This window comes from Amphiura filiformis, chromosome 4, assembly GCF_039555335.1.
Source record: "Amphiura filiformis chromosome 4, Afil_fr2py, whole genome shotgun sequence".
Taxonomy (NCBI): Eukaryota; Metazoa; Echinodermata; class Ophiuroidea; order Amphilepidida; family Amphiuridae; genus Amphiura; species Amphiura filiformis.
The window spans coordinates 55,243,558-55,270,441 of NC_092631.1; the positions used below are offsets into that span (position 1 = coordinate 55,243,558).

General features: G+C 35.1%; 1 protein-coding gene across 1 annotated transcript in view; it reads left to right on the plus strand.

Moving 5' to 3' along the window:
* LOC140150272 (uncharacterized) overlaps window positions 1–26,884 on the plus strand; it is a 269,361-nt gene that overhangs the window by 124,537 nt on the left and 117,940 nt on the right. The window lies entirely within an intron of this gene.

Sequence of the window (26,884 nt, forward strand, 5' to 3'; positions counted from 1 at the left end):
ACTACCAAAATCTGCTTTTAATACACTAGAAACGTGTTGATATGTATATCTTTGAAAATCGTCAGACATTAACCACAGGTACCGCCGTGGCACAGTGGCATCGTTCACTGTTCAGCATAGTGTATCGGCAGTGGTTCGAACCCTGGTGTAAATTTTAGTATTTTTTATTCTTTTTACTAATACGCTGTGCCGTTTTTCAAACGCGCCCCTGAATGAAATTCATGGGCAAGTACCCTTAAGATGAGTGTTTCAAGGGCGCAAACCTGGTACGGCTGAAGCCGGAAACTCCTCCCATAGTGAGAACTTGCAACTAGTATAATGACCCCGCAAGGCAAGAAATCAAGAGTAATAACCTAAACGTAACGTTGACCAACAGAGGGCGTCAATTTAGTCATCCTAAACTGCTCTATATAGTCAGTTGAGAGCCATATGTAAACTGACTATATGCGGCAGTTTAGGTACCAGACCATGTTGGTTCGTTATAAGCGGGGAGTTTCCAAGGTTTGCGTCCGTGCTTTATATTTGGAGTCCAGTGTATCAGGATGGCTCATTGTCCAGTGTCTAATCATCTGTGAAAGCTTAGGGAGATCACCATTGTTGTTGATGTTATACACTGCTCTAAGAATTCTTGTTTTTAATTAAATTTCTTTTCACATCTATCAGTTAGTACAGATTTAACTGTGGCATTAAGTACACGAAAAAACTATTAGTTCTTGGGAGTGTTGAGCTCCAGAGTTTACTGAGGCTTATGGGAATCTTAATTTAGTTGTAAACATTTATATATTAAATTCATGCTTTCCATGGTGCATTGTAGAATTGAGTAAACCACCAAAACAAAAGCATTACATCCTTTCCCTAGAACAAAAGATTAGTTTAATCCATTGTATCCTTTATAAACTACTAATCTCGATGATATCACGATTACACTTTTGGAAGTGTATATGCAGTCTACATGTTCTCTGTTGACAAGGGGCAGTCTTCATTGAACAGCTCTTCCTCAGAGCGAACAAACCTTTAATTTAGCAGATAGGCGAGGTCTGCTTGTTTTCTGTTGACAAGGGCAGTCTTCAGTGAACGGCTCTTTTCAGAGCCACCAAAACTTACAAAATCAGCAGATAGGCGAGATCTGCTTGTTTCTGTTGACAAGGGGCAGTCTTCAGCAAACGGCTCTTTTCAGAGCCACCAAAACTTACAAATTCAGCAGATAGGCGAGATCTGCTTGTTTCTGTAGACAAGGGACAGTCTTCAGCAAACGGCTCTTTTCAGAGCCACCAAAACCTTTATATTAGCAGATAGGCGAGATCTGCTAGTCATCTGTAGACAAGGGGCAGTCTTCAGCAAACGGCTCTTTTCAGAGTCATCAGTAGACAAGGGGCGGTCTACATGTCTCATTCTTAGGTACTTTGTCCTGAAGAAGTCAGAGCTACTCCTGACGAAAGCTTGACAGTTCTAAACTTGTCCGACGGCGAACCCGCTAAAACCTACTAATTGTTATGAATTCCCGTCGTAAAAGCCTATCCTACAATTTTACACTTTTGGAACCTTATCGGCTGACATTGAAAGAAGTTTGAAAAGTTCAATGATGTGCCGCCAGGTTTGTCTTGCAAACATGCTGCAAGACCTTGACCGCCTCCTCCCTGGAACAGCACACACTCATACCAGAGTTATCACTGTCTTCAAAGTTTTATCCCAAATAATATCCCTTATCAACTGATTATGGGGATACCTTTAGCCTTTACCCGCACCATTTCGCAAATGGAACACCCTACCAACATCGACAAGTGCTGCTATAAAAGCAAACAGCAAACAATTTCAACAACAGAAAGTAGGATGTTTACAATTTGAACAACAAAAAGCATCCTGTTCGTCAACAGGCTTTTAGGATGATTTGTGTGTGCAGTATTCGTGATGACCAAGATCAAACTGAAGATGTTTGTAACGTGATGTTTTTGCTTTCTGCTGCATTAGTCTAATATCTCGCGATGAAATTAGCTTCTATATATTCCTCTCTCCCTCAAGGTTAGTGACTGCCGCAACGTAATACTACACAAGCTTAAGTCGGTCAAGATTAAAAGTAAGATTAAAACATGAGACATTACCACAGTTGCATCCTTGATCGACAAGTGCCACAAGAGATTTACATAGGCTACTTTCAAGAAAATGTTAAGAAGCTTTCCCGGGGCTCGTTGCTCTCCAATGTGATATTCTAGGAAGTCATAAGACCTCTTATATTTTACTTGAGGTAAGTAACTGCTTTAACATGCTGGTCCAGATATAAATGAGATTAAGATTAATTCCTCAAGCAACATTTTACTAACTGCCCAAAGCACAATATTGAGATATAAACACGACTCAGGATTAATCTGTCAGAGACAAACCACAATTGCACGTATTCTAGTATCTAAAACTTTGTTTAACAAGACATTTCTTCCGCAGTTGAACAAACAGGCTTTTTGTTTGATAAAAGACTGGACATTTATCCAGTTGATAATGAATAGCTAATTGTACACAATATGTACTTACAGCTGTCGTTGATTCATATTCGTCCTCGCGCGGGTTTTTCTCCGGGTGCTCCGGTTTTCCTCCTGTTTCTAAATTAGGACCTCTACACATATCCTCCCTGTCCCGTCATGTTCTTTTGGCATCGCTTTAATTTAGTAGCCTCTGAGCACTATTGGGCATTTCCTGTCTTCGGCCGAATGTTATAAATAAATAAATATTTGTTACAGTTTTTGTAGGAGAACATATATACCTACCTACATATATATGAAAATAAGTCGGTCAAGGCATCTAGCCGTTTTTCATTAATTCTGTAATATGAGCCAGGTTACTACAGTGATTTTGGGGAAAAACAATATGCAACTAAAACAAAAAACTTAACTTAGCTCAGCTTACTGTGAATACATTAATGAATGAAAAATTAAATCAAAACACGGCTAAATACCTATAGTGTACAACAAAATCCCGCTAGATACCTTTCTATATCTTATAATCGTATTAACGTCGTCAGCAAGAATTCAAGACTTAAACTTGCAGTTGATGAAACAAGACAGTGATGACAATTACTATATTTATACTATAATAATACTATTTTAAAGCGATGTGCAATAAACTTGAAATATAATAAATAACTCTAGCTTTATGCATTGTACCCCCGTTTATCTATTTCATTGATATCATGGTGCACATTTCCTGCTGCACTAAAGTCAATATCCGTAAATTCAAAGTCTCTCTCTTTCTCTCTCTCACACACACTCTCTCAAGGTTAGCAAATGCTATTAACAATACTTTATCATGTTTATGAGCTCCTATCAAGATGGTCAAGATTGAAAGGAAGATTAAAGCTTTAGATATAATCACAAAATACATCCTTGATCGACTACATGTATGGCTACATGTAACAAAGTGTTTTAGGGGACATCTCCAATATTGTTTTCAAGGAAGCTATAATTTTACTTCTGATAAGTTACTGCTCTCTCTAGGTAAACCATTGTTATAACATAACACGTAATTAATCAAAATGGTCAAGACTGAAAGTAAGATTTGAGGTATAACTAGATCAGGCGGGTGACACTAGCACTGCACAGTTTAAAATGTCGGGACCCAGATCACAATTTGAGAAGAGATGATATTCCACCACGGCTATTTGCGGAAGCAAAAAACCTCGCCAGTGACCTGTACCATAGTCTGGCTATTCAGGAAGATAATTAATAGTCCAGTCAATCTAAACATAATTATTGGTGTCACCCACCACTACTTGCAACAGATTCTTTTTCACTGTTAAGAATTTTAGAGATGCCCCTTGAACATCATACCAAAAGTATACTAAAATATACTTGGTGGAAAGATATTTTTTCTTTTGGCGGGAAAATGTCATACAGAGGGCAAATTTCAAAATTGCTTCAAAAACTATACCTCTATTATTGTTTGTCATATCTGTGATGTACCGTTCTCAACTTATAATCAAAAAGGTCAAAGATCATATTCTGAGCTAGCTACACGTGAGTCAACTTCGAAACAATAAGCCAAATCGCTATTGTAACTTCCTGTTTTTTTAGGACACTTTGCCCTTTGACCTATCTGGAAAATTCGGGTTTTGTGCGTACAAAATATAATTTAAAACTTGTTACTAGAATAAAAACAAACTTAAAAAACATTATTATTAAATGAATTAATTATTTAAAAATTTTTTTATTGATAACATTATGACAATAATAAATAAATTATTAATGATTACAGCAATTTTCCCGATAGGTCAAAGGACAAAGTGTCCTAAAACTGCAAAAACTGTCCCACAATGCATTGCAAACTTCCAATGCCGATTGGGCTTATTGCTGCGATCTCCTTAGAAATGGTCTGTTCGTCCTTAAAAACAGCTCCAAATTAAGAAATTCCCCTTCAACACGATATTTTCTTGCTATACATAAACCATAACTGATAGTGGTTAGCCGAAAGCCGCGTAAAAGGATTTTTTACACGAATCTGCAATTTCTCTAATTAAGCTACATGTATTTGAATGGGGCTTGAACTAGTCAATATTGATGTTTTCTTCGTTTTTTGCCAAATTTTCATTAAAAAATCCTGAATGGACCTTTAAGGCCCATCATCAACACTTCTTTTCATTCCTTTACTACTACCGGTTGACTTACTTCTCACACTCTCATCATACACTTATTTAAAATCAGTGAGCATCATCACATCTGAAGTCTGAAGGGTTATTCACAAGGTGCTCATACGCAAATATGTACTTCACAGATTAAAGTAGACTGTTTTGTATACTATGCCGATAGACGTGACCTTAGTCTGATTTGCTGGTTACCCCATACTACTGGTTGACTTACTTCTCACACTCTCATCAAACACTTATTTAAAATCAGCGAGCATCATCAAATCTGAAGTCTGAAGGGTTATTCACAAGGTGCTCTTAAGCAAATATGTACTTCACAGATTTAATAAAGTAGACTGTTTTGTCTACTATGCCGATAGACGTGACCTTAGTCTGATTTGCTGGTTACCCCATACTACTGGTTGACTTACTTCTCACACTCTCATCACACACTTATTTAAAATCAGTGAGCATCATCAAATCTGAAGTCTGAAGGGTTATTCACAAGGTGCTCATACGCAAATATGTACATCACAGATTAAAGTAGACTGTTTTGTCTACTATGCCGATAGACGTGACCTTAGTCTGATTTGCTGGTTACCCCATACTACTGGTTGACTTACTTCTCACACTCTCATCACACACTTATTTAAAATCAGCGAGCATCATCAAATCTGAAGTTTGAAGGGTTATTCACAAGCCGCTCATAAGCAAATATGTACTTCACAGATTAAAGTAGACTGTTTTGTCTACTATGCCGATAGACGTGACCTTAGTCTGATTTGCTGGTTACCCATAAAAGTTATTACTTTTACGGAAAATCATCCGACTGTCAAGATTCTGGCTGTGTATGATCAATCAGTATGTCTAAATAAGTCAATGAGACAGATCAGATATCGGCTAATCCCCTCCTCTGATCACCTATTTCAAGATTTCTTTTTCCACGGGCTGGTTTTATACTAATTAAAAGAAACCATCATATCGGTTCCCAATCAGCTGACATGCGCGTGCAATTTTACGGAATAGGGCAAAGTATTAATAATGGATGTACTAAAAAACCTCCATATATTTGTATTAATCTTGATTACCAGGAGATTCGTATTTCGCCCGGAGAAACTACTTCTTGAAAATATTACTGCCGTGAACTTGTTCACCTAAACTCCTATGTATTGTAACTATTAATGTCATTTATTTATTTAGTCTTATTTAGACTTCATCACTTGTATATACAGGAAGAATTATTGCACAACAAAATATTGGAAAATGAGGGTGCTTTTTAACATATTAAACAACGTTAAAAGACCAGCTGATAAACAGGTGTAAATTTACCTCTAGAATCATCCCATCTAAGAAAGACCTGAATAAAATTAGAAAACGCAAGTGCAATACCAGGGGCAAACCTTATATGGGCAGCGACACTCTACGTTGTGCTCGATTTTTGGAAGGACCAGTGTAAGTTGTGATTAACAATGTTTCCTTTTTTTTAAAATAATTTTTTACAAAGTGATCTCTGTTCCAAAGGCGATGACGCCACAAGGCAATGACGCCACTTTTGATTAAACTAAGCCACGCATAATTATACAGTATTTTGATTCAAAAGAAAACTTAAATGTCTATAATGTATCGCTGACAAAAAATTGGTTCATCTGCTTTTTGAAACTTGCATTGTATATACTTTCTTTGTGAGTGAAATTTGTTTTACCCGTAATCTCTGTTTGTACACGAAAGTTAAAATTACATAATGTGATGTGATTTAATGAAAGGTACTATCTTTATAAATCAATTATCCTTCTATGCCTTGAGGATTCACTTGATTTTATTTATTGAATCAAGTGCCGCTAGTTTACATATCACCTTTGAAATATACAATTACATAACATTACGTATGCAAAACAATATTGATGCTTAGTGCTAACTGGCGCCTGGCACTAGACAGATATAAATTAATTGTTTATTGTACTATATTGAACAAAGTATTTTATTTAGTCCTCATTTTAAAAACTCCTCCCATATAGTTCATTGATTATCTAATTTCTTGGTTTCTTGCTAACATTCAGATAGGTACCAGTAGATCGTTGTCAAGTGTTAGACATCATATCCTGAACTTATTATTTGGTGTACCCCAGGGATCTATCCTACATGTCAGTCGTCCAAAGAGAGATTCGTCTAGTCAGCGGCGTGTTGAAAACTTCCGGAGAATTCATTTAAACAATCACTTTAAGATTGCTCGTTTTTTGCTTTTATTTTATTTTTATTGTTTTTATTTTGGATTCGTATAAGAGATGCTTTACGTATAACAAAATCTCAAAGGAAGTCGTTTCACGAACCAAATGATGACATACGCAATGAACTGTAATGATTACCACAAATAATTGAGAATAATTATGCTGTCTAGTGCACAACTTCGAGAATTTCTAATTTTAATATATTCGAAATTCCTCTGAGATTTTATTTTACATGCATGTCTCTGAAATAATGTATCCTTTCACGAACCAAAAGATGACTTACGCAATGAACTGTAATGATTAACCCAAATAAATGAGAATAATTATGCTGTCTAGTGCACAACTTAGGTTGTTTACCTCAATTATTGCCTATTTATATACTTTTGCATATCGTTTTATGAAATCAAATACTAATAATTAAACTTATGGACCGTAGTAAAGTTCTACTTGGGTTACCCCTGGTAGAACTAAAGACCCGGAAAGAACCTAACCCCTGAACAAATGCGGACATGGCTTTAAAGGAGGATTTCGTGATCCTAGCATCCTCTTTTTATGACATTTTCAGTAGATATCCACGAAAAAGCTTATTTCCAAAATTTCAGTTGATTCCGTTTTGCGTTTGCGAGTTATGCATGATTATGTGTATTTACACTGCTCCATAGACAATGTGTTGTAATTTCGTTCTGGTGCACCAGAACGAAATTCAAATTTTGCGATATTTTGCTAAACGAATTAATCTGCAAGAAATATTTGGTACATAAACATTATGTAGCCAGAGGTATCCAGCGGTGTAAAAATCTCAACTTTTTTTGGGAAAAGTGGGGGGATGAGGCTGTGGATCACGAAATGCCCCTTTAATTGGCTTATGTGACTGTTCGGAATGTGTTCTCATGTATCAAGTGGATTGGACACGGAAAATTTGAAGAAATATTACAATTACAACTACATACCCAAGGGTTCCTATCAAACAAAGAATATTGATCTTGTGTTAAGCAAAGTCTAAAATGAGTGTTGGATTGTGTACAACACCCCAGCCCATAAAACGTATTTGGAGTTGCATAATAATGCGGTCTCAGAGGAGTATTCTCACATTAATTTCCAGACATTCTTCTTTTATTTTTATATAGATAACAAAAGTTCCGCACTCACTGCCTGTTTCATTGCGTGTGTAACACCTGTATTCTTATAAAGAGCTGTATGTCTGATGACGTTGAATCTAGTTCATTTCATCACCTTGAACTATCTTAAATTCGTGAAGGTGGTACTCGGTATAGGGCACGGTGGCTCAGTGGTTACGGCCTTGGACTCATAATCTGAGAGCTTGCTTGATGTAGCATGTAGCGCCAATTGTAGGCTGCAAACGTGGTTCCGACATATTCTAATGACGGCGGAATAAATGTAAAGCGCTTTGAGGCTGTTTACGGCATAAAGCGCAATATAAATATCTACATTTATTTATTATTATAAATTGAACGATCGTGTGTGACAATTTTATCAATAATTTTTACTATAGTCTTAATAGATATTAAAGTTGCACCAGTTAAAACTTGACCATTGCTCCATTTTATCGATGTGGCCTTAATTAGCTTGTGGCGGTACTTTATTTTTCGTAAAAGACCTTGTATTGAAAATCTTTGGGTTTCCATTGACCAGAGTTTACTCAAAAGGATTTCTGCCAGATAGTGTGTTAGATATAACTCCTAATGGACTTTATATGTTACTTATTGATTTTGAATATCGTGTCGCCCTGAAATAATAAGTGTGACAGTCGCTCTGAAATAATAAGTGTGACAGTCGTGTGACATATTTACACAACTGAATATAATATAAACAGTTCAGAATTTGATGAGATCAGAACAAATTAAACAAACCATTAGTTTCACCTTTACCACCCTCTTTGCTGGATGATTAATGGAAATGAAATCTGAGAAAACAATTTTTCTTCACAAATTATATTTACAATATCGTAAATTCCGATTCAGACTCCACATCGCGTCGCGATGCGATGCTGCGATGCTTTTAAAACATCGCAGTATCGCGCAATGAAATGCGTGGGGTCTGCATCTCCCTTAATGGCCATTCTGTCGGCCTTGAATTTCCAGCAGCCAATCACAATCGTGCATGGCTGCGATATTTTCACCGCCAAGCTCGTAAATACCTGACTAAAATTCAGTTTTTAAAGCATCGCAGCATCGCATCGCGCTGCGATGTGGAGTCTAAATAGGACTTAACTCATGATAATGATTTTGCCCGTGTGATATAGATCCTCTTTTCAGAAGTATACACGTATGAGATTAAATCAATGCGTACTTATTAGGTTGTTTTGAAAATGTAACACTCGTCCCTTGCGCTTTATTTCTTACGTGCGTGTATTGTGCTAAGATAAAACATTTTAAGGAAAAACAAAACACATTCAGAATTAGCATTTGCTGCGTTTTTTAAAAGTAATTAATACCGATAATAAAAGGCAAGAGATTGAGACAAGATTAACGAACAAGATTTTATCGGCAGGCGAAAAGTACAAATAGTAGTTGCCTTAGTAAAAGAGTGGATGTCAGCCTATGTTATCACATGCATCGGTATAAAATAAATTGAAGGCGACTTCAAAAGGATAAAAGGTGTGTTCTCATAAACGTTGAACCTTTGGGCATTGTTTAGATTGTCTTTTGAACCTCGCAATAGAGCAGTTTAAGTCAACAAATAATGCTCCGCAATAAACCAGTTTCATTAGACCCATCTAATAAAATGGCACATCTTAGGGTCACATTATAGTCATGCAGTAATAATGTTTTAAAGCTTATTTCACTTTTGTTTGTAGTAACAGTAATGAGAAAAATAAGAACTGTAGTGTTTAGCCTTCGGCATGTGATTGTCCATAGTCTACTCGCAGACAGCACTTCACTATTGATGGAATGAATACCACTTGTTGTGAATGCAGGACGTCGTATCTGCAACAACACTGCTTAACGCTCGTTTTGAACAGGTTAGCTGTGCAAGTCGCAAGATAATTGTTAGAATCTGACATCTTTTCAATAATTAATACTGAGCCACAACATATAGACCCCAGGTGGTTGGTCTCACTCAAGTACAAAAGACTCTTTCCCATGTTTACATTCAATGCCCGACTACACGCCACCCATCTACTTTTAGGGCTTAATTCAAATTCATAGAATTCGGTATTTCTGTAAAACAGTTGAATATAAAACATACGTACCAGGAGGAATCATTATTTTCTTCAAATTCTTCGTGTCCAACATGTAAAAATGAGTTTTATATTGTACCCTTTCACGATCAATGTCCAAAGACATAGTAGGGCCGCCACTAGTCTCTGCACGTTTCTACTCTAAAACTCTAGGAGTCTCACGGATATATTTTGTGTGACATAAAAACTCCGGCTCCAACTATTTTACTTCATACTCATCCGCGAAGAAGTTACTTGTCCAGCATAAAATCCCATCGTTTAATGCACTGTCCGCTCCATCAGTGGTACTTTCTAAGAACCAACCTATTTCAACCTCTCAGTGGTTTCTCGTATTGCATAACAATAATTTCAGACTCCTGTTTTGTGATTTCCTGTCGTAAGTTCTCATGTTTGCTTGGATAATCTCATTTCTATTGATTGGTTACATATACTGCACAAAAAAGTATCCGAACACTTAAAACAAAAGCAATAAAACTACATGAAGAATTTTGTTCTGCGTACTTTGATATCTTTAATATTCGGCACGATGCGATTTTATTCCACTAAGCTATACTCATTTGGATAACAAAATGGTCGAGTTTCAAAAGTGATTAGATATTTCCTCCTTCAAGGCGATTTCCGTGTTAAAAAAACCCACTAACCGTTAAATATGGATATCCAACTAAATTGCCTCGCTGGGCATCAAAGAACCACTAACCGCGAAATATAGATACATTCAAGAAGCTTAAACTATAGCCTCCTTATGGGGTAAAAGTTTTAAATATATATATTCTATGGTATCAAGGTCACTGGGCTTTCTTGCCCTGCGGGGCCCTTCTATATTGGAACTCACTTGGAGTGTTTAGTCGTCGTATGTGATTCTCCGGCCTCGGGCCTGCCGGGACTGTGGCCTTGATGTTTTTATTTATTACAGGGGCCTGGTCGAAGCAACCAAGCAGGCTGGTACAGAAGAGGCAGACATGCCATCATGCAGCAGATGGTACCAATCAAACCCACGTTGGAATGAACGTCATAGATTACGGTAGTTCACGGTAGGTCAAGAATTATTTTAAATGAATGAGATTGCGGCCCTGGTGTAGTAAAAAGCTGAAAACCCCAATGGAGCTGCACGATGTTGTAACTTCGAAGCCTATTTCTATCACTCTGTATTATTGCAAAGAGAACAGCATTGGCATAATCGAGGCAATAAGAAACGAGGGAGCTAACAGCATGGTGGCATGTGTCCTGGTCAATATACCTGACGGAAATTCGTCGCCACACCAGCATTATTGTTAAAAGCGTGCACTGGCCAGAGCTAAGTATGTCATACTTCAGCTTAATCTGTGTAAAATAGTTGAAATGCACATTCAATTTACACTGCCCCTTTCCTGTCCCTGTTGGAAAACTATAAATGGTGATGATGTTGTCCGAAACAACATTTCAATAGGGGAGCCAGGAAGTATGTTAGCCAGTTTACGCTTTGGTGTGGCAACATTTTGTTCCAAGATTGTATTACCTGCGGATGCACCAAAGGTTGCGAAGGTGAAATTTAATAGACGTGCAGGCAGTTAAAATATGGTCGGACATGATTCCTAGATATTTGTTATTGATCTGGATATGTGAGATATGGTGGTGTCAATGCCGGGTGTCAATGTGAAGAACATCATTAGAAACCAAATTGATATTGCGAGCGGAACCGGTTACAAAACACTAACTTGAGTTTGTTGACCATTAGAAATGCAAGAAGTAATTATTGCAATAGCACGATTTGAGTAGTGTCTTGCTGATACCAAATAATTTTGATTGTTCGAAATTCACGATATAATACAAATTTTATGGCAAATTATTAAATTGTTTTAATATTTTTGATATTTAACAGTCCTCGAAGCAAACTTTATAAATCTATTGATATGTACTTAAAGTGTATGTAGCTGGGATGAAAAGCCGACTATCAATTGAAAATTGTGACCTTTTATATTGATGATATACGTAACACCCCCAGACCTTTTTTGGTGTTTTTTGGGAAAAGAATCTCTATCTTCAATACGAACGGTCAAGATTTTCAGATGATGGACGGCTTTTTATCCCAGCTACATACACTTTAAGTATCACTAGATATGTACAATTTATTTCGAGGACTGTTAAATGTCAATAATATCAATGTTTAATCATTTGCCATAACATGTGTATTATATCGCAAATTTCAAAAAATCTAAATTATGTGATATGAGAAGGACATTCCTCGTATTCAAAATGCAGTTTGACAAATACGTGAATACATCGCTATCCAAACCATAATGCTAGTGTTCAAAAGTTATACCTTTAGTATCTGAAGGGTCTAGAAAACGACGGATAAAAACAAGGAATCCGTATTCGTTAATTTTCCTTTTTAATACATTTATTATTATTTAGATTTCATAAATACAAGTATTGATCATATTGAACGTAAAGAAAATTTACTGTACTTTTAATTTTAATTGTTTTACATTTTTGGCATATGGATCAATGAAAGAAATATTAGCAATTACCTGTTCATAGTTTATTTCTAAACCATCTGTCACCCGGATCCGTCGCCAAGTTTTTTGCAAACCAGTCATTTGTTTTGCGTAGCCAATGTGCTACGAATCCAGGTAGAACAAAGGAGGAGGAGAGCGCCAAAATATTATGCATCTTTCCCAAAAAGGGAAAAATTGTCATTTGTCCAAGGATATTCTACGCAACGGCGTGTATGTGCTCAAGTCAGCACATGAACTTCGCTGGTTTGATTTGCATTAAAGAGTCGTTCGGAACTTTGAGTGCTTTTTAACCAGCACAAGAAGTTATAGTAATCAACCTGTTGTAGTAAGATATTTGATTATTGTATATATGATTTATTTATTATTGTACATTTTTTGTTAACACATTGGAATGAACTTGGGTAAAATGTGTTTTTGGTCTTTGGTATTTACGACTCGTAACAATAACATAACTAACCATTTTTACGTGGTACACCAAGCATGATATCATCAATTGTTATGAAAGGTGTCCAACCAGACCATTTATATAATCGAACTTTTGAACTTTAACATGAAATGAAACCAACTAAAATGCCTCTGGTAGCCCTTTTCTATTCATCTGGTAGATCTGTTTTTATAATCTAAATATTTTTGTTACACCCTATGCAGCTAGTTAGTTGTAATGCAACCAGATAAGAACCAAAATCAATACGTAGTACAAAAGCAAGACAGAAGATTTGATATTTACTGAAAATATAAAACCATCCATTGCATAAGTCTAATAGATACACACCTTGTTTATTTAATTGTGCCGAGGAATGGTCCCGTAAATTTATAATCTTATTTTTTCCGCCAAAACATTATAATGTATACACACAATCAACTTTTATCAGAAAATGATGGAATGGTAAATGTAATTCTAATTTTTTTTTATTTATCTTTGCACTCAACTAAATTTCAGTTATATTGCACAGATGCTTCCGAATCCGAGCATAGAATTTATCAAAACAGTTAATGACATCATTTTTAAATATGTTAGGAACGTCGAGAAACCGGACAAAATCAAAAGATCTCAGCTTGTACAAGATTATGAGAATGGCGGTGTTAAAATGCCAGACGTTGAATCTCATATAAATGCACTAAAATAAATTTGATTCGAAGGGTTATTCAAGGTGACAAAAAATGGATAAAATTGTCAAGTCTATGTTTGAATGTAAAGGATAACGATTTTTGCTGTACAGGTCTATTTCGATTTAATGCAATGAAAATAAGGTAGACAACAAGTTCTGGTATGACGTACTTTTTTCTTGGTCCACTTTCATAAATATTGTTAACAACGGTTAATTAGATTTCAATCGTATTGCAAAGCAATACCTGTGGTGGAATGATAAAATCAAAATTGGGTGTAAATCAATGCATTATGTTCATTGGAAGGAAAAGGTGTCCTTTTTATCAATGATTTACTGAGAGAAAATGGGACTTTTATGTCAAAAAAGGATTTTGAAGAAATGTATAAGATGAAAACAAACTTCCTTGAATACCATGGTATTATAAGAGCAATTCAGTCAAATTTTAAAGTCTGCTGTCATGAAATTTTTGTGAAGGGGTCCGGTGGTCATTTTGTTTGTTTTTCCGCCCACCGGACCCAAGTACAGGGAATAAATAAGCTTAAAAACCAATAATAAAAATTCATAAGCTGTTATCAAAACTGTCAGAATCCGCAAATCTATTGTTTTCAAATGTTAGGTTTGTGAACGCCTTGATGGAATAAACAATATTCTTCTTTTGCGTTTTCTATCATTAATATTTTAAGGGTGATATTTTTAGAACTTGATAAATTTTGATGGATTCTCTTAAAGGATTTATTGTAAGTTACTGAACAAGTACCATCGCAAATGTCAAAATTTGACAAATTTAAGTGTTAAATTTGTTTTGGTCGACTATATTTAGTTTTTCTGTCAAAATGATTGATGTAATTAAATTTAAAGAAAACGGACAAGGGCGTTGTCTTGAATTCATATTGACTCTTCATTGTCTATGTACGGTGTTAAGTTGGACATTTGAATCCGTAATCAGAACAAGGTACTTCCTATATCCACAAAATATAAACATTGACTGTTATATAGACTCACATTTTGTGACGTTTCACCACTACACTATTGGTTTCATCAAACTGGCAACCCATCACATCTGATTGTTTCCTTTTATATGCGACAGGAAGCGCCGTAGGGGGCGTGATGAGTTGGTCAAAGATATTGAATGAATAATCCCCATCGTCCTTATTCAGATTGAATAACTTGTTCAAAGGTACTAATATTAATATTATTACAAATAAAAGATAAAAGATCATCAGACGTGTCAAAACAATATTCTCTGATCATTTCGCAATCAATGTGCATAGAAGGTTGTTTCTATCTCAAATTTCCCTTCCCTATATGTTTCCTATTTTCTTGTGTAACAAACACAAGATACAGTTAAACATACTCAATGCACTGACGGCATAGCACGTGGTAACCAATACCCAGAAGTCAATACTTAATACGAGTAGTGTATACGGAATTAGATACATGTGACTCTTTGTGATGGAGATTGTAATTTCCGAATTAACCTCCAAAATTGTTGGAATGTGGTTTGCAATACGGGTCACAGCAAAATAATGTACATATATCAGCATATAAAATAAATGGTTTAATTTGATATGCATATGCAAGGAGTATATTGTATTTTCTATTATTGTACAGTAAAACCTTTTGGTGAATGTAACAAAGTTCATCACCATTCATACTATGTTTTATAGAAACAAAACAAAACGTATTCGCAGATGCGAAAGTCTCGTTTTGCGGGCAGTCTCGTGCATTTAACACACGATTTAGTAGGCTATAAAATTCCAAGACAAATAAATTGATCATCAAGACAACATGGATATAAAATCGATGTTGGTGGAAAGACGTATTTATTACAAATAAAAGTAAAAGGTCAGGATCATCAGACGTGTCGAACCATCTCAAATGTCCCTTCCCTGTATGTTTCCTATTTTCTTGTGTAACAAACACAAGATACAGTTAAACATATTCAATGCACTGACGGCATAGCACGTGGTAACCAATACCGAGAAGTCAATACTTAATACGAGTAGTGTATACGGAATTAGATACATGTGACTCTTTGTGATAGGGATTGTAATTTCCGAATTAACCTCCAAAATTGTTGACATGTGGTTTGCAATACGGGTGACAGCAAATGTACATAATATCAGCATATAAAATAAATGGTTTAATGTGATATGCACCAAAGGAGTATATTGTATTTTCTATTATTGTACAGTAAAACTTTTTTGGGGAATGTAACAAAGTTCATTACCATTCATACTATGTTTTATAGAAACAAAAAGAAAAGTATCCGCCGATGCGAAAGTCTCGTTTTGCGGGCAGTCTTATGCATTTTTAAGAAACACATGTGTAGGAGGCAATAAAATTACAAGAAAAATAAATTGATCATCAGGACAACATGGACTGTATTTGTCTTGAAGGTGGCTTGATAGCTATTATTAGTTGTGTAGTAAAAAGATTAACATAGAAGTTATTCCCAGGTAGAAGCCAAGCTTTGCAAAAAAATTTAATTTCCACTTGCCCGACCACATGCACATTCCAGTTGCCCAACTTAATATTCTAATTGCTGCTCTTGGCCGATTTTGTACGCATAAATAAAATCGATGATGGTGGAAAGACATAGTATGCAGACTATACCAGGTATTTTTGAGCCATCCCTCATTCTGCCTGTTGCTGCTGAGTTGGCTAATTGGGCGAGGCAATAGTACTTTCGCAGTTTCGCATGGTTTGTGTTACGATATGAAATTCTGCGTTGGGATTTTTTTCTCCTTCTTCTTAGAAATAATTCTGCATTGTGATTTTTTTCCTCCTTCTTCTTAGAGAAGTTTTTGAAAATCATACAAGTGCGTAACTGCAATCATATCTATCGTTTTAATTCCAGTTACCTGATGGTCATAATGAATCTGTGTTTTAGCTCGCACGGTGTCAAAACTTTTGTTTTCCCAGGGACCAGGCTAGCCAATCTGTGATCCCTAGAAGCCAACATAATTTTGACCTTATGCTTGGTCGATCCTTATATGAAATAATTTCATTGACTATTATTAATTGTGATAACATATAAATCTTTGCAGTTTTGATATTGACCAATGTAAATTTAGCATTTAAATATTTTGATTAATTAGTTGTTAGTTCATTAATAACAAGCATGGAAGCAGCATCGACGGTCGATTCAAAGAATGAACAAATTTGTTTCCGGTGCCTAATTATTCATTCTAGAGTATAGCAAAAAAAGGTGAGGCGCTCTTTTGTATCAGAAACAACCGTTAAGCAAGGGACGGTAAAAATGAATGCAATCTAACTCTAAGCACTATTGCATGATTTGACATGTGTACTACTTTCTAACCTAGCTAGACTGACTGTGATTTAATACACCGTTGCATGCAAAGGAACATAATGTAAACATATTACTATACAGAAGGGGTGCCTCGCATTCAATTCAGTGTTGTTGAGACATAACATATACAGACCAAGACGGCATACGCAATATCTCATTTCAAAAGTACTTACATGCCTATATTATGTGCTGACCTGTGCATCATCGTCCCGATTAAATAAGTAATTTCTTTAAGGCAGCTGTGTACTCTAGACATTGTTTCTTTCGCAAAATTGAGTTTTTTTGATATGTTTGCACTTTGTTATGTTTTTTATAAATACAAGGAATGAAAATCCAGATTTGTAAACTCCAACTGCAATATTTTAAGGATTTTATTCCACTATTCCACTCGTGTTTGAAATTGAAAAGGAAAGAAAATCTTTGTTGTACCAGCCCCAGACAAACAAGTACCTAGACCTATAACTTTGGTTTGCGTAGTGAAGTCAACACTGCTTAGCAACGATTTTGACAAGGACGCAACCCGGACGCAAACAAGCAGACATGTTCGCGTCTACAGAACATGTTGCATTTGACGCGGGCGATAACGGCGCAGCAATCACGCAAACGATCGCGTTTTCGTTCCAGACATGCACGCTTATTTCTCCGCGTCCGACCACCCGACCAAAATCACCTTGGATACGTGGCTTCACCTACTGCCATGGTTAGGGATGGGCAGTTACAGGTCTAGGTGGTATGTCTATGGTACCAGCAGGGTACACGCGCGCAACAACGCATCGCGTTGCGTATCGCGCAATTTGTTAACGCACAAATACGCTACGCATACGCGACGCTTATCTGCATGCGCGGCGCATCTTATGGAAACACCACGGAAGCACAAAAACCTAGTGGTCAAATGGCTCCGTTTTAGCTGATAAAATGTGGGTTTTTCAAGTTCTTTCCCCGATTTAAATATCAAGTTATGAATGGATTTCGCTCAAACTTCTCAAGGGGCCGTGGATTTACCCGATGTTTATGTAATGTAAGGTAGAAAAATAAAAACTGCCGCGTTCTCCTGCGAGATTCGATGAAAGTGCAAAATGTGACCATTATTTCAATGTTCATTTTCTCGGTAAAAATGACGATTAGGTACACGATAACTCAATAAATACAGCATCTATAGGTAAGCAAATATGATCATCGTAAAAAGCATGATCGACTCAAGAAACGGTTTTCTCATTTTTTTATATTTTGGTCTATTTCCGATTTTAGGCATCATTTTGTGCAAATAGGCGTTTGTGAATTTTAAAAGTTCAATTTGATGCCTTATATGGTCAATATCTCAAAAAATAAGGCCAATATCAAAAAAATAAAAAAACCGTTTTTGGAATGGATTGAGCTAAAAACAAAATAAAATATTTTGGAAAGAGTGTTTTTTTGTTTGATGTACCTAACAAATATTGCCTAAAACTCACTTTTTGTAATTTTCTTCATAATTGTTGTTTCTACCCCAAATCTGTATTTATATTAAGATTTATTGATGTCTTGCCTTCATAAAAATGTATACTTTTATATGTCTTGCGCGAATAATTACAAAGTTATTGCACTTTTACTACACGCATGTCTGAGAGTACACAGCCTCCTTAAGTGATCGTAAGTTTCAAATATCAATCTAAAACACATCATTTTTGTAAATGATATGCTTCTATAAAGTATCGTTGATTTTTCATGCCCAACATTGTGGAAATGTATGTCAATGATATCGTATGAACATTTTGCATTTTATTCTTTTATATTAAGACGATTTTGGTGAAAATATGAAAACAATCCCTCAGAAATTTGAGGTAGTGAATTGTTTTAGGACCTAAAAGTAAGTAACAATTTCAATATTAGCAGTACATACACCGCGCGTGTATGTTGACACAAAAGTCCTTGAATATCCGACATCGTGTTCCAAAAGTATTATGCATAAAACCTGCTGGGGTTCACGTGCCGATGTACTTGCCCTTTAGACGAGGTTTGCGGCAATATAATCCTGCAACAACGAAAAGTGATTTGATAATCAATGATATCGTATGAACACACGAACATTTTGCATTTTATTGTTTTTTAAAAGAAGACGATTTTGGTGAAAATACGAAAACAATCCCTCAGATATTTCAGGTGGTGAGGGTTTTTTTTGTACCTAAAAGTAAGTTAGCATTTTCAATATTAGCAGTACATACGCCACGTGTGTATGATTGACACAAAGGTCCGACATCGTGTTGCAAAAGTAGCTATTATGCATATTTAAACCTGCTGGGGTTCACGTGCCGATATACTTGCCCTTTATGACCAGGTTTGCGGCAATATAATCCTGCAATAACGAAAAGTGATTTGATAATCACGACACTATAAATATGTATAAAGCTTTACCTCGCAGAGTCCCAGATATAAATAAGGTTGAAAAGACAACTAGGCTGTTCACCTGATATACTACTTAACTTAAACATTATGCTACCTCTTTACTTAGTTTTGAGACGTTCGGAAGCATGTGGTTTTTAAAAAATCTGAAGGTTTGATAACGGTTGCAATTATTAACTTTCTAATCAATAGCCTGTTTTTGTGAATATTTAAATACAGTGGAAAATAACAGTAATGTAACATACGTAATGTTAATGTAATGCTGTCATTAAACATGCAGTTAAGTGCTTGCAGTTTGCTATCAATTTTCTACCTTCACTTAATGCTTTGTAAGAAACATGAATTTTGTGAGCTAGTAAATAAAAAATAATATTAATACTGCACATTTCTACCGCGCACAAATCTGCGAAAATCTCATTGCAAAGCAAAGAGCAATAAAACCAAACCACATATATATGGAAGTAATAAACAAATAAGAACTTAAAGCAATATTCATTATGTCAGTTTTAAGGAATGATATGATGAGGTTGAGAGGTCCACAGACGAGGACCTCCTTAGCAAATGATCTGTCCCTCCATGACCGGGATTCTTTTGTTCAACAAAATCTTTGTAGCTGAGCACAAGCCTGTGCTTGGTGGATATGTATGGAGGAAGAAGCATTATACACTTTGTATTATTCATGTCATGTTTCTCCTTTGAAGTTTTGGTCTGGTCCTTACTTGTTGCTTGCTTGAGAACACCGGTCCCCGTTAACTTTCGAGTAAGAAATTTGGAAAACAACAAATGGAAACAACAAACGAATGGAATGAAGTATGTCCGGTCATGCAACAAAGACCTAAACCTAATTGAGAGCGATAAAGTACCAGTAGGATTCATTTGAAGCCTAATAGACAATATAATATCTTGCCCTGTATTATTTCTAGAACTTGCTCTAGAATACATGGCTTAAAGTAATTTTCATTGTGTATCTTATTATCTGAATGAATGAATAAATGAATATGAAATTGAATGAACTGTGAGCGAAATTAAATGTATTAGTCACTTATTCGTTTAAACATTTTCGAACAATTATAGTTACATTGTATAATTTAACATTGTATAATTTAACACTTACTATTCTATAAACCTTTTCAAATTAATATATTCTGATTAAAACCGCAACGTGAAATAATGAGCATCACCCATTATGTTAGTTTCTACTGCCTCGGACACATTATTTTAGTGTAAAGGATAGGGCGTTACCCAATATTTCTCATTATTATGTTTTGATGGATCCAAGTTGTGATAATATTGGATCCAAAACATAATAATGATAAAATTGGATGCTTTACGCCCAATATTTTTTGGTCTCGCTATGAGTTTTAAAATGTTGGACTCGACTACGTCTCGTCCAATATTTTAAAACTCATAGCTCGACCAATAAATATGGGCTCAAAGGATCCAATTTTATATCAAAGTTGGGTTTTGCTAGAAAGCCTCCAATACGTTCGGTTCGTCTATTTATTGCAAAGCAAGACAATTTAAAGAGGTGGATAGATTATATAGATGTTCACTTCTGGCAGAAATCATAAGCATTTGTACACAGGGATTTTTCGGTTCAGTTCACTTTTATTTCTATCAAAATTACAAAGTTTACATTCAAAAGGTTGAACGACTTCTGCTGCTAGGTGTTTTTTTTTTGTGGCTATATCGATAAAGGTTAATGAATAAAAATCAGGGCGATACAAATTTTTAAAATCAAAATCGCGAGGTTGTTAGCATTTCAAATCTGCGTGATCATTTCACTCTCTGTACGAGTATGGTAATATAGTTGCTAAACCTTTTAAAAAGGAACTTAAGACTACTTGTATAGGGTAGGATTTTGCATTGTGAAGACGTTTTGTGTAGACATGAATGACTTGGAGTAACCAGGGAATATACATTATAAAATGGTCTTTAATATCCGTGTTGTGTTTCGAAAGTGACAATCATTACTTTGTTGATAAAGAAAGGTCTGTCTTTTTCTGACGTGAAGTAACGTTCATATTGTCTAGATTGCATAACAGCACTTATACAACGCGAAGGGATTTGACATTACTCTGCTACTCATAACAATTGCTGTTCATAAACCTTTCATTTCAGGAGAGGCCTTGGTTTGTGAATAGTCATTAAAAATATGTTTTCCTGCTTATTCCCAATATAACATCGACATTGAGTTTATCATATACATACATGTATACAAAAGTTTCATGGAACGCAATTCGCCAAAGCAATATAGCGTTTACAAAAGTAACATAAGCAAAAATACATAAGCAATAACAACCAGAAATAATAACAAGTTTGTTTTTAACAGTTTCTTGAACGTGTTTATAGATGAGACCTATTGATGTGTTGTGGCAAACCATTCTATGCTTTGGCGGCAATAACATCAGGAACCCTGTGTTCTCCAGCAACAAAGTTGATATTGTCAATTGCAAGACATGAGGGATCATAAGATCTGAGCAGGCAAGCAGTAACAAAATAGGAGAACATTATTGCAAAATATGCTGGTGATTGATCAATAAGTGTCTTGTACACACGAAGCAGGATCTTGAAAGTTATTTTCTCTGCCATAGGAAGCGAGTGCAGTTTTGATATTAATGGTGCAGCTTCAGTTCGACAACAAACAGCATATTATATAACACGCGCTGCACTGTTCTGTAGGCGTTGCAAGCGGCTCATATTCTTAGATGTCAGGCTAGTAAAAATCGCGTTGCAACAATCAAGGCGTGAAATGACCAAAGTACGGACTGTGTGATAACATTTATCGGAATCAATAAATCTCCGGATTCGCCAGATATTTCTGAGGTGGAATAGAATACATCGACGACGAAGGTTGTCAATTTGAGAATTGAGTGACATTGTGCTATCAAATATTACATATATTTACTCTTCATAAAAAATACATTTTGAAAGCTGGTTATACGGATTACATTATTTTGACATGTAGAAGAACATAAAGTCAACACAGAAATGAAGCGTCATATTTAACTTACTTTGTGCGAACAAAGAAAGACACCATACAAAAGTTTCAAAAGTGTCTTATTGTCAAACTGCATATTCTTATCTAGGGATTTAATCAGTTCGGTCATCATTCATCACAGGCCAGCTGGGGTTAAATACGATATGAAAGATACCGTTAAATGCTTTAATTCTGATCGCTATCAAAATATAGAGCTGGCCTTTATCTGTAAATCCTGCAAATCATAGGATAAATTTTCATCACAATATATGTGTTTAAATATATCCGTAGGACTTGTTTTCAGATTATTTTGTAAATCAAATATATTTATCATAATATCAAAGAAGTGTACAATGCCAAAAACAATAAACTAAAGCAGAAAATATATATATACTTGTTAAGTGTCGTTGTAGGTCCTATCCCATATAAACAACAGAGAAGGTTGCCTGCAATATCCCTAGGCAGATGTGACTGACCCCCAAAAGAAATCAGAAAATAGATAGGTATATTGATTAGTTTGATACTTACTATAAGTTGCAACTATTGAAGCAATGCTCTGAATATATTTATGCAATCTCTTGCAAACTCCTTTAAGGAACAAAAGACTGGATATGTCTCAAAAATTTGAACGACCCATGCTGCTAGGTTTTATTCTAAAGCAACCTATCGCCATGTCGATAATGTTGCAGGGCTATTGGGAAAGGCTGATGAATAAAAACCGGGCCAATTCCAAAACAAATTATCAAAGTCGCGAGGTTGTTAACATTTCAAATCTGCCTGATCCTTGCACTCCGTTTACGAGTAAGGTAATATCGTTGCTAAACCTTTTTAAAACGAACTTAAGACTACTTGTATAGGGAAGGAATTTGCATTGTGAAGACGTTTAGTGTAGACATGTATGACTTGTACTAATTAGGGAATAGACTTTATATAACGGCCTTTAATATCCGTGTTGTGTTTCTATAGTGACAATCATTACCTTGTTGACAACGAAGGGTTGGTTTCTCTGACGTTAAATACGTACATATTGTCTAGACTGCGACTAGGCGAAGGATTTGACATCACTCTGCTACTGATAACAATTGCTGTTCATTAAACTTTAATTTCAGAAGAGAACTTGACTATTGAAAAGTAAATAAAAAAGCCCAGCAAACACAAAATGTTTTCGACATCATTCGCAAAAAGTTAGAAAAGTTTGCCATAAAACGTTTAAATGCCGGGCTATAAAAAGGGTATAATAGGGTATAAAACGTTTTTATAACATTTATAAACATTTTTATAACTTACTGCAAATGTTCTAACATAATGTTATCTAAGTGTTGACAAAATATTTGATAAAAACTATTTGCCAAAATATTTAACAATAACGTTTTGAAAACATTTAAAAAATATTGTTGTAGTGTGTTTTCATACAAAACCTTTTAAAATGTATTCATGACCTTTATATACTCCGACATTTAATGTTATTAAAATGTTTTTACCAAAAACAAAACCCAAAATACAACATGTTTTTAAAACCTTTTGTGTTTGCTGGGAGCCTAAGTAATTTCATTTCCAATATAACATTGACATTATATTTGCCTATAACCCCTCTTACGCCCCCCCTCCACCTTCAAATCATATCGAATGAGTCAGTGAATATAAGAGAAGTTTTAATTATTTCCACAATCACACAATTCATTGTAGTGGTAAAATTACGTGTAACAGTCCCTTTGTACCACAAATTACATTCAAGCATGGGACAAGAAAAAGAAAATCTAAGTACTTTTGGACTACTAGTATGTGACTTGTGTGCTGCTTAATATTAAACATTGCTAGAACATCACTGGTCATGCTAGATAAAAACAACTGCGGCAATGTGAAATGCTGATGATCATAACATACGACGTAAAAATATTCCTTTACAGAAGTGGCGCCTTATACATGTATTCAATTGTGGAATACAAAGAAAGACGGCATCCAAACGTTTTTGTGCTTTTTGTGTTAAATGCACATCATGCCCAACCCAGCAAACACAAAACGTTTTCGCAAAAGGTTATAAAAGGTTGTCAGAAAACGTTTAAATGTCAGGTTATATAAAGGGTACATTAATGGTTTAAAACGTTTTCATAACATTAAATAACATCTGTTGGTAATTTACTGCACAGCAAACACAAATGTTTTACAGAAAACATTTAAATGTCGGGTTATATAAAGGGTATAAAAATGTTTTAATAACATTCCAAAAACATTTTTGAAAACTTGGTACAAATCATTCTAAACAGAATGTTATTTTGGGGTTGAAAAAATATTTTGCAAAAATGTTTGCCCAAAATATTTACAATAACGTTTTAAAATGTTTTCACGACCTTTATATAACCCGACATTTAAATGTTATTAAAACGTTTTGTAAAAAACATTTTAAGAACATTTCTGTGTTTGCTGGGTGCAAATATTTTAACATAATGTTATTTAAGTGTTGACAAAATATTTGGCCAAAAATGTTTGCAAAAATAGTTTACAATGACATTTCGAAAACATTTTCAAAATATTGTTGTAGTGTGTTTTCATACAAAACGTTTTAAAACGATTTCATAACCTTTATATAACCCGACATTTTAATGTTATTAAAACGTTTTTACCTAAACCAACCCAAAATATAACTTATTTAAAACGTTTTAAAAACGTTTTTGTGTTTGCTGGGAAGTGACAAACTTTATTAGTTGACAATCGTGTGTGCCCTATGTTAACCTGGTATTCTTAAAAACAAACATTACGATTCATTATAAAAGAATGTGGTTTATTTAATTCTAAGGATTACGGAATTTGCAAGACAAACACGATAGAAAATTGTGCTAATTATAAGTCGTGTGAAATATGGTCGTGATATTAAGAAAGATATTTACTCTATTTCCTGAAAAACGGACATTTTGGTGAAACTTTCTACCTGTTACAACATAGTCAAATCAACTTTCTACCTGTTTACAACATAATCAAATCAACCTTTAGAATTATCAAGTACAAATAAACTAATCCCTCATGAATTGCAGGTGGTGTTGAGTTACCGCAAGGTACTCTCGGTAGGTTCTGACACTACTATAAAGTAAGTTAAGTTGTCAATTATTAATAGTTGTACGCTGCACGCGCCTTATTGACACACTACTCCTTGCACTTCCGACAGCTTGTTGCAAATTCAGATCTTATGAATATTGAAAACCTGCTAGGGTTCACGTACCGATGTTGTTGCCCTTTCGACGAGGTTTCTGGCAATATAATCTTCCTTGACGAATATTAATTGTATAATCACGACCATTTCCCAGCAGATTTCATATGTTCCCTATTATTATAATACGATTAATTATTAGGTATTCCACTTATATAACACATTGTTTTACCAGCTTACGTAAGTTGTCTAACGTTTGAAAGCTCGTGTTTAAATGAAAATCTTCAGGTGTGATGGCGGTTGAGAGTAAATATTCCCTTTCCAATCAATAGCTCCCAAATTAGATTTGTTGCCCTTTTTAACAAAATATTTACGAGGCCAAGCTGTTAAATTGTTTTGAAAAAATATTAGGAGACTTGCGTAGCGTAAAAGGGTATCCGCTACGACAGATGGTGCATTTAGTTACTAAACAGTATAATTTGCTTCTGTCATAAATTTGTTCGGTATCCGTATCCCGCCGTTTCTTCCGTTTGTTCGATACGGTAAACCTGTATCACGGTAAACCTATATATTTAAAGTCTAAAGTAATCCGATTTTTATTAGGATGGGTTAGTGTAGTGCTCTTCTTAATCGCTTCAATTTCCCGTGTTACCAAATGTGAGTTTGTTTACCGATTCATGCTCGTCCTCCTGCTTCTAAAATTGGACCACTTCCCATAACATCACAGTTCCGTCATTTTCTGTTGCCATCCCTTTAATTTACTAGCATCATTGGGCTTGCTTGGCTTTGACTAAATGTTTAAAAAAATATATATATTGGGTCAAATTAACAAAAGACAAAAGACATTTCAAGTAGTTAAAATTATTATAGCCAGTCTGAGTCTAAAAACAAAAAATGAAGAAAGCTTTTTGTACGTTACGCTTGACAAAGTTTTTGTCTTTCAATATTTATTAGTTTAATTGATTAGCAAATAAACATCTAAAAAAAGTAACTGACCCCCCTTAAATAATGACAATTATTCAAAAAAATGGTGATTGTATTACAAATGTGTAAAATGCGTTGGAAGCCGAATTTATTTCTGCACATTTTGCCACCTCATTTGTAGCAATTGATGTCACAGCGTACAATTAAATCAATGTAGCCCAAGATTTGAAAGTTGCAGTAAATTCTATTGATTTTGCATTCAGTGTAATGGAAGGAAATCTGTATAATGATATCTGAGTGTTTTTGTATTGTAAAAATGTGTATGTAAGGGCAACTTTCAAATCGACATTAAATTGACCGGTGTTTTATTGTTTTCTGGGCTATCGTATCAAATGAGGTGTCAAAATGCGCAGAAGTAAATTCTGCTTCCAATGCATTTTACAGATTGCAATACAATAGCCTGTTTTTGAATAATGGCCATTATTTAAGGGGGGTTAGTTACTTTTTTG